This window comes from Petromyzon marinus, unplaced genomic scaffold (genome assembly GCF_048934315.1).
Source record: "Petromyzon marinus isolate PM22_M1 ecotype Great Lakes invasive population unplaced genomic scaffold, UKy_Petmar_22M1.pri1.0 PM_Scaffold_26, whole genome shotgun sequence".
In the NCBI taxonomy this organism is placed as follows: Eukaryota; Metazoa; Chordata; class Hyperoartia; order Petromyzontiformes; family Petromyzontidae; genus Petromyzon; species Petromyzon marinus.
In genome coordinates, this window is record NW_027423235.1 from 787070 (window position 1) to 797581 (window position 10512).

Below are 10512 nucleotides of genomic sequence, written 5' to 3' on the forward strand. Positions count from 1 at the left end.
GGCTCTACCTCTTCTGCTAATACCTGTTTTGCATCTCTCTCAATTCCCTCTATGACATTGTCTGCTATATCTTTTACCACTTCCTGCTTGGCCACTGCTTCTACCTCAATCCCCGCTACCTCTGCCTCATTCGCTAATTCCCGCTTGCCATCTCCTTCTAATACCTCTACCTTATTCAACTCTACCTCATTCATCACATCCTCCAAAGCCACTGCCTCAATCATCTCTACCTCAATCGTCTCAACCTCCACCACTTCCTGCATGGGCTCTCCCTCACTCCCCTCTCTCTCAGCCACGTCTTCTTTCACTGTCTCCAGAACTTTCTTCTTGTTCTTGTGTTTCTTCCTATTCCTACGTTTCCTCTGAACAGCATCCTCTCCCTCTTTCTTTGTCTCCACAACAGTATCAACTTTCTTAGTCACTTCCTGTTTGGCTATTCCCTCATTCCCATTTACCTCACTTGCCTCTACCTCTTTCCCTAAGTTCTCCTTGGCATCTCTCTCAATCCCTTCTACGACATTGGCCACTACCTCTTTCACAAATTCCTGTGTGGCCACTGCATCTACCTCAATCACCGCTACCTCTACCTCACTCGCCACTTCCTTCTTGGGCTCTCCATCATTCCCCTCTCCCTCAATCTCGTTTACCTTCATCTCTTCTACGTCCCGAACTTTCATCTCAGTCCTTCGTAGCTTCCCATTCCTATGTTTCCTCTTAACACAATCCTGTCCCTCTTTCTTTGTCTCCACAACATTCTCAACTTTCTCCGCCACTTCCTGTTTGACCATTCCCTCATTCCCATCGACCTCATTTGGCTCTACCTCTTCTGCTAATACCTGTTTTGCATCTCTCTCAATCCCCTCTATGACATTGGCCACTATATCTTTCACCACTTCCTGCTTGTCCACTGCTTCTACCTCAATCACCGCTACTTCTGCCTCATTCGCTAATTCCCGCTTGCCATCTCCTTCTAACACCTCTACCTTATTCAACTCTACCTCATTCATCACATCCTCCAAAGCCACTGCCTCAATCATCTCTACCTCAATCGTCCCAACCTCCACCACTTCCTGCATGGGCTTTCCCTCACTCCCCTCTCTCTCAGCCACCTCTTCTTTCACTGTCTCCTCCAGAACTTTCTTCTTGTTCTTATGTTTCTTCCTATTCCCACGTTTTCTCTTCATACCATTTCTCTCCCCCACTTTCTCCATCTCTTCAATCTCGTTCTCAACCTTGTTGCTATTCTGACATGTCTGCTTCACATCCTCATTATTGGTGCTGACTCCTGCCTGCTGCTGCTCTTCTGCCTTTTGCTGCTGCTGCTGCTGCTGGTGGTGGTGGATGATGAAGCTCTTCAGCTCGGTGCTGTTCTGGAATTGCAGCAGCTCCCGCTGATATTTGGCCTGCTGCTGTGCACAATGATCCAGCAGGATCATCTCAAGCTCCAGAATCTGGCGCTTAGCTTCTAGTCTTGTGTCAACGAGGAACCTCTTTCGCTGCCCCTTCGAGCGACGGTCTGGGGAGTCACATGGGGAGGAGAGAGCAGCACCACAATTGATTCGTTAATGGGTATTTGAGTATTTCCTGTATGATAATAGGTTTTTCCCGTTTTTACTGGCAACAAAACAGGTGTTAAGATGTTAAAACACCAAACTGAAACCTTTTACAAGGAATCATGTCTGCATTAACCATGATGCTTGTGGTCAGAATGCAAACAAAAAACATACTCTGATAATATATGCATTGTCCTTGAAACTGATTGGTCCACACCAGGGACAGCTTTCTTTTGAGCCTCGTCTCAAACGGTGTTAGACCAGAGGACGCGAAAAGGCGTATTTCCTGTATGTTATTTTGGTAAAGAAACTTGGCACCATTGACAGGAATCTAACTTAACTTGAGACCGATGTAACAATGATAACACTGTAGGGAGGTCTGGAGGTTGACTCATGTGCCGGAGCCACCTCCTCCTCCAAATAACTTCATTAGGATTATGGGCTGGTTGGGGAGGCCATATTAAGTTTGTGAGGTCTGGAAACTCCACGGCAAACATAGATAAACTTCCGTTATCTCAGAAAAAGTAAGATGGATTGATGGGCAAGCTGTGGAGGTCTGGCTAAATTTATAAGATGTCCATTGTTTCACAAGAGAGAACATGAATTGGATAAGAAATACACTATTAATTCTTATACACTGGTCCATTCATACAATTAGTATATTAGTGGGCTACGTTAGAGAAGATAAAGGGAGGAGAGGAGAAGAGGAGGGCCGGGGTGCCCGGAGCCCAGAGAGTGCCCAGAGGGGCCAGAGAGCCAGGGGCAACCCTGATGTTTCTGTTGGCTGGATAGCATGTGCTCCCGTGCATGTGAGGTTGCTCTCAACAGAAGTCATTCCTTGCACGAGAATGGCTGAAACGCTGAGTAACCACTCAGAGGTATAGTGGTTAAGCAGTGGAGACGGTATAGTGGTAAAACAGTGGAGATTTTAAAAGCAAAGTTTAAGATTTGCATTTGTCAATTTATATTGAGCCGATACATATGGCAAGTGAAATTAAGAAGACTTAAAGTGAGTTTTGCAGAAAGAGAGGATACATGTGTGTCTCTTGGAGAAGGAAAGGCATTGCTCAAAACTGTGCTGCAAGGTCACGTGCCATGAATCATGAGTTTAGAAAAAACGTGACTGTAAACCAACAAGCCTGTGAATAATTATCATGGTGAAGACACCTCTATACGTTGGATACTGAAGGAAATCCATCGTGCTACACATCGTCAAAGCCCGACAACACCTGACATTCGAGAAAGAAGTACAATTGCATCGTTCTACACATCGTCAATACCCCACCACATCTGGAGAGTCACCAGCTGCATCAAGCACCTGACTGTTGTATTGTTCGAAAGACACTGTGTGTAACGACTTTACATCCGCCGGCACTGCGGGTTTCTAAACGCCTGCCATGTCACCTTCTCAACACTAGCGTCTGAGACCGTCTGATACAGACTGAAAGCTTATTTCCTTTGTTGCACTGTTTGTCTTTTCATGAATGTCATATTGTGCACTGGGTTATGCCTTATTAACCTAAATTCTGAATTTAGCTATTCATGTATTTCTATTACAGTATCACATATTCTTTGGACCAAGTGTCAATTGCCTATTTGATGACTGGTACTCTGATTCTTTTTTTTACAAATCAGGGACTTGTTTTAATTAAAATGTGTCTGTGTGTGTGGTTGAACGGTGTAACAAATCCATGCGTTACATGTGTAGTGTTGCAGCGCCGACCTGGTCAAGGCCTATGATACAATCAGTAGGCCAGGGCTCTGGATTGTTACTCGTATTTCCGGAGTCCCTAACCCTCTGCTCACAATCATTAAGGACCTTCACGATGGTGGGCAGGCCCGGATAAAGTTGCGTGCCCGGGAGTCAGAGCAATTTCCTGTTTACAGTGGGGTGCGACAGGGATCTACTCTGGCTGACACATTATTTAGCATCATCTTCGACCACATAGTTCGAGAAGTTTTTTTATGGCTGTACCGGTGGATTTTTTAATATTTGCTACAGATACAATGGGAGGCTGATTGATGCCTGGGTGAGGTCAAGGGATGGCTCCCTACTGGTCAACCATGTTATGTACACTGATCATTTGGAAGTTGATGCTCACACTGAAAAATAGTTGGAGGTTCTGCTGCTAAGCCTGGAGCGTGTGACAAAGAGGTGGTGCCTTACCATCAGCCCCACCAAAACTAAGCACCCGCCTGAGTATTTTGTGTAATTTAATACTCCGCCCCCTCAACTACTCTTGAGTGATGGGGTAATTGTAGAGAGAAGTTTACGTACCTGGATAGTGTGCTTATGCAAAAATTCTGGTTTGGCAGCAGAGGTCTCACTCCGAATCGGTCAAGTGGCATATTTTCATCAGCTTCGTAACACTTTGGGGTATCTACCTGGTCTGTCACTCGACACAAAACGCTGGGTCTTCTTGGCCAATGATAGAATAAATAAAAAATCTGAACCAGCTTTACACTTTCAGACTGGCCTGCCTACGATCCACCCTGGGTTTAACTAGGCTGGAATGTGTGAAGAGCTCACAGTGAGCTCCACTGGTGGGCAGGGCTGCATTGCCTGGGTCATGTAGCCTGCTTGCTCAGCCACCGCATGCCCAAGCAGCCTCTGTTTTTCCAGATAGAGGGGGCTAAATGGGCGTGGCATGGCCTGGAGAAGAGATGGACTGATGCAGTACAGGAGGATACGGAACTAAGTGGACTTGCCAAAGACTGGTACCACTGGTGTCAAGATCTGCCTCTATGGAGGAAGCTCGTGAAGGATGCTTATGGGAAGTTGGTGGCAGTTGCCCTCAAGCAAAAAAGGAGGGTGAGAGGAGCGACGCTCACAACAACAGACGGTGCACTGGATGACTAAAACGCAGCAAGTTGGCACAGTAGGATGCAAAGGTGGTGCGTCTGCCAGTCATCTCAGTCAGTCAACCCATCGCACTGGGGTCTGTCCCCTGATCTCCTGTCGGCAAGCCTTCGACACTTCAAGTGGCCTCGGAGTGCACCAGGCCTGGCACAAGCGCCATGGTGATGTCTCCGTCACTTAGTGGCGAATGAGGGCTGTTGTTGTTATCTGAGTCGGTTAGGGGCCTCCCCTAGGTCCACTCAGCCTCAAATAAGTATCTGATACGGTGTGTAAACATCGCCACTTGGGAGACAAAGACGGACAAGTGTGGTGCTGGCAACCCACCCCTCGTGTGCGGTGCCGGCCGTCATAGGTGCTCACTAACAGCACTTGCTCCTACAGTGTTTCAAGGCTATACACAAGATTTCTGTCTTTGTTTGTGTCTATGTGCAGTGTCTGTATGAGTGGTTGGGAGCAGTTGTGTCTGTGGGGATCGACCTGAGTTCGATTCCCATTCACAACCATCAGTGACTAATAAATAAAACCGGTCGTGTGCGTCCCCTACATCTACTCAAACTTAAAATAGTACCTCGTGCAACGTATAAACATCAAATGTGGGGAGACAAAGGCATCCGGATGCGGTGCTGACCACCCACCCCATCATAGGTGCTAACTCGCTAACAGCACTTGACTCAATAGTCTGTTAAGGCTATACGGGGATCTGTCTTTGTATACAGGTGCATGTGTCTGTGTGTATGTCTGTGTGTGGAATTACAGTACTCACTTCCCGTCGGCTTGCTCATCTCTCCACCCTGCAACAAAATCACAGCAGCGCACGTGAGACTCTAATCATATCACAGCTTACAACCACCACCTACATCATCATTACCGTCCTCATCATTAAACATTTCGAACAGACACACATTCACATATAGATGTTCTCTCAGATTAATGTTATCCTGATACAGCGCGCGTGTGGATGTACTCACGGAAGACATCGCCTTGAAGGCAGAACGAGAAGTCACGGATGGTCACGTTTTGTCAATAGATTTCGTTAACTGTGTTAATGAAGAGTTCAACCTCACGGATGTTTGTCAATGAGGTTTACCAAGTAATTTAACCGCGTTATCGATGTTCACTGATGACGTTGTCGAAGTGTGCTCCCGAATGCGATCTTTAAGCACACAGAGCGCGCGTCCACCTCCGTCTGTAACGATCGACCGTTGCTAAGGAAGTGACGTCACTTGTTAAGGTAACGAACCCCGGAAACCACGTGGTCCACTGTATCCTCCAGGCCTGATTAGTTACACGACTGTCAAATTTTTACTTTAAACTTTCGTAACTTGCAGGAATTCATAATTTTTGGTTCTTTCGGTAAAGTCACGTAGATAGAAAATAACATTTTAAGTGAAGGCAAAAAACCCACGAGGTTTCGGTGGCAACACAAGCGGTCTTCATCACGTGTTGCGATCGAAACGTCGTGGGTTTTTTTCTTTTATTTTAATTTATTGTTATTATTTTCTATCTACGTGACTTTACCTGAAAGAACCAAGAATATAGTAAGGATTGTACCCTGGTCGCCACGGATGAAGAGGCCGAGCGGGCTCGGTTCGACTGTTGCCAGGTACCTCCACCACTCAGCTCGCAGCACACACACACACAGTGTCCACTATGTAAAAATCAGGCTAAACTAAACCTTTCTAGAAGTTACTAAAATAATGCTATAAAAACAATGCAACAGTGATCATAAGACATGTGATTGAAAGTTAACAATAGCGACATATATAACATATATTACTAAACCTAGCATCCTTCGCTAGCTGCTTGAGTCAATCCATAATAGCAGGAGTAACAATTATGTATGTTGATTAACTGCGAATAACCCAATCAATAACAGATATCCATTGTAATTTACATCAATACATTACCCCCCCTCCCCCCCGTCTTCGTATCGGATCTGCTTACAAGCGACGACGTCACATTTATCCCCCGTCTACGTCTATTAAAGACCGAAACAGGGGAAGGATTTCACCACAACTCTGGCTGTCACCTGACGAGGCGGGTTGTTGTTGTAGTTACAGGCGAAACGTCACGGTACTTGAATTGTAAATGTTGTGGGTTTACTCTCCAACACACCGATGTGCTGAAACAGTCACTAATTGGCATGTTTTGTTTACGTGACAAACTTGACTAAGATTTACGCGATCTAACCCAAACAAACAAAAACACCCTCTAATCAGTAAATATTTGTATTAATTCCACGAATGGACCTTGGCCTGGGACTGTGCGGATTGAGAAGTTATGGATGCAGCTTCTGTTTGTGCTGCCATCAGAATAAGCAACAAATAAAAAAATAATACACACGTATTGGTGACTACAGTACTAGACCCCCAGTGCTTTTATATTTAAAAGTGTATGTGCTTTGTGGTTGCTTTATTGCGCATGTTGTTCATACTGTGTAACACTTGTTTGAACGCAGGTGATGGGGTTGTCCATGTTGGGTGTCATTACAGCCAAAAACAAGCAGCAGTACGAAGACCAGGACGCCGTGGCCGACCATGAGGACGGAAATTGGCCTCGCCCGGTCACAACGTACGACAGCAGTACAGGTTTCCCTCCACACATGCACACACCTACGAGTTTCCCACTACAGAGACGAAGATCCCCCATATAGCCTTAACAGACTGTTGTGGCAATTGCTGTTCGCAAGCACCAATGAAGGTCGGCATAGTATACCAGGGGGTAGGTGGCCAACACCAAACCCGGCCGCCTTTGTCTCCCAAGTGGTGACGTATTACACACACCGCTCCAGGTATTCATTTGAGGTTGAATCGACCCAGGACCAGTTCAGATAAATAATCGTTATTGGTGTTGGCCATGAGCGGGACTCCAACTCGCATGTTTGCGGGGTTCGGAGCGTAGCGTACTATCCACTGCGTCACTGCTACCCTCACATAACGCACACAGAAACAACACACAGGGACCCACATGCACGGACACACAGGGGCCTGCTCAACATTGAAATGTGCAGCCCTTGTGTGGCGGCCTGCGTTGAATTTTGGCGTTCATCTCGTCACCCATACAAAAGGTCTCGACACAATCAATGGCAGTCCCCCTTGCCCTGCCTGGCACGCACATCGGGCCAGTCACCCCACGCACAGCGCACACAACGTGCGCGTCGCGTATGCCAAATCAAGAGTCGTCCCCGAGTGTCCGGCAAATTGGACCGACTATCCCGGGCCCCGCGCTTCGGGGGAGGCCCCACGTGTAGACATCAGTGTCACATGTAATGCTTCCGGTTTAGTTTGAAGGCATCGGGGGGGGCCCCACGCACCCCCTATGGACGGCCCTGGTCAAAGCACACGGCAGCGCGGAGCACGCGCGTCACGCGCACGGGCCACGTGCGTCACGGGTACGTGACATCTACAAGGCAAGCACCTGCATCGCGTGGTCATCACTTGTAAGGCATGCCCTTTGTGCATGGGACGTGCGTAGTGTGTGCAACACGTGGCACATGTATGTCACACATGAGCATCGCAACGTGATGTCATGTGTACGTGGACATTTGAATCGCATGTAGCTGTCTGGTGGGCAGGACGGATCTACGCGTGGGCAAGTAAGGGGGTGGCTGAGTAAGACTGATACGGAGACACGTCAAGCCACACACTCACCACACACTCACCGGCACACTCACACACACCACATTCACCGCACACTCACTTACCGGCACACTGACTGCACATTCACACACTCACTGGACCCTCACTGCACACTCACCACGCACTCACCGGCACACTTACTGCACATTCACACACACTCACCGCACACTCACTTACCAACACTCTGACTGCACACTCACACACACCGCACTCACACCGCATTCACACACACTCACACACACTCACACCGCACTCATTCACTCACACACACTCACACACGCACTCACACAAATTTACACACACTCACCGCACACTCACACACAATCACACTCACCGGCACACTCGTGTGCAAGCACACTAGTGAGCTTCCACAAAATGTGCTGCACATTAGTGAGGCCACACACCAGCAGGTTTAGACATCAGTGAGCTTACACACTAGTGTGCACACACACAGTCGTAAGCTTACAGATTAGATAGCGTACACACCAGCTCACCGGTGAGGTGAGCTACACACTGGTGAGTTAACACACCCACCTGTTTACGTGCGCAAAGCTCTTAACCCTAAACCTAACATATCCCAAATGTCATGGCTAAAGTTATTTTACACACGCACGTGCATACACACGCACGTGCATACACGCATGCGCTTATGAAGGCACGCATGCACACATACGTGCACACAATCACACATGCACGCACATGTTTAAACATATACAATTCCATGGCGTTGGACTTGAGACTCCCAGAAGTGGAATCAGGACTCCTGAGTGTGCGATATAGCTCAGTGGGCCTTTCTTGGTAAAATTGAAATAATTAGTTTAGTTTCAGGATGTAGGGTTCTGAAGATATTTCATCTTTCAGTCCTTTCTGACCGTTTGAGTGTGGGTGAGTGAGTGACAACTACTTATGCATTTTTTTTTATTACAAATACAAGCATTTCCAGCTATTGACATGAAATGTATTAACTCTGGAAGATGATGGTGATACAGGTGGTGGGTAGCGGTAGTGTAGCGTTTAGCACGCTGCACTACGAACCCGGCGACCCGAGTTAAATTCTCGCTCATGCCCAACGCTGGTAACGACTCTCTGAACCGGTCATGGACCTCCCCTAGGTCGACTCAGCCTCAAATGAGTACCTGGTGTGGTGTAAACATCACTACTGGGGAGACAAAGGCGGCCGGGCGTGGTGTTGGCCACCCACCCCTCGTGTGCCATGCTGACCTTCACAGGTACTCGCTAACAGCACTTGCCCCAACAGTCTATTCGGGCTATACAGGGAGTCTTTGCTTTGGTGGTGATGATACAGATGGTGATTTATTATACAGATGGTTAGGATGATGATAATGATACATTTGGTGATGATGGTGGTGATGATGGGACTGTAAGAGTCGTCCTTGAAGATATTTACTGTGTAATATTAAGAAACACTAATATAAAATGTAATCATTAAAGCACAATATATAACATTTGTAATTTCTGTTGAAAGCATGTGCTTATAATTGTGACGTGTATTTGTACGTGGTTGTGCATGAATGCACGTGTTTTTTTATTTTCTGTATTAGGTGCTTGACGACAGCACTTGGCCCAACAGTCTATATTGGTTGTACAGGAAATCTTTGTGTTTTGATTCATGAATGTTCCATTCACGAAATTTAGTGAAAACGAAATTGACAAATTAAGGATACTTTTCGACTTACGAAATAGGATTTCAGCGGAAACAATATATCACATGGCACGCACCATGAGATCATCAAGCAAAAAGCTGTCATCCATCCACGACAGTGTCACGGTATGCCCATAGTGCAAAAGTAACGCCTCGTCACCTCTCCAGTCATTCCAACATGCAGATCTTTTGGTGAGTTCCTTGAAGATGTTAATTATTTTTGTTTTAAATTGATTATTATTCAACCGTTGTAATATTTGTTCTTTATTATTTTTTGCATTGTGAAATGTTGGTGTTTATTTTGGGTTTATAGTAGAAATAACTGTCTGAAACACATCGCAAGTTTTTCGTATTCAATTAATGAGAAAACGCCATTCCGATTTACGATATTTTGTTTTACGTGCGTTTTTCGAAGAACGCATCCCTTTCGTAAGTAGAGGCATACATGTACAGGAATCCATTGCCAACCGCTAATTTACCAACCACGAAATTTTAGTAAACACGGATTGACTACTGGACACCTGTTTACTAACCACGAGCATCTCACTTTGAGTATTCGCGAGTCGCGCCGAGTCGTGAAATCAAAACAACACGATGTACCTTATGGGGGGGGGGGGTTCTTGTATTTGTTCTTGTATTTGTACGAGCTGTTGTTTGTTTATGTTACTGATGTTTATGGGGAGCGTTAGTGCAGCGGGTTAGCGAGCTGTACTATGAATCCATTAATCCTGGTATAATTCCTGCTCATGGCCAACACCAGTGGCAATTATCTGAACCATTCCTGGACCTACCCTTGGC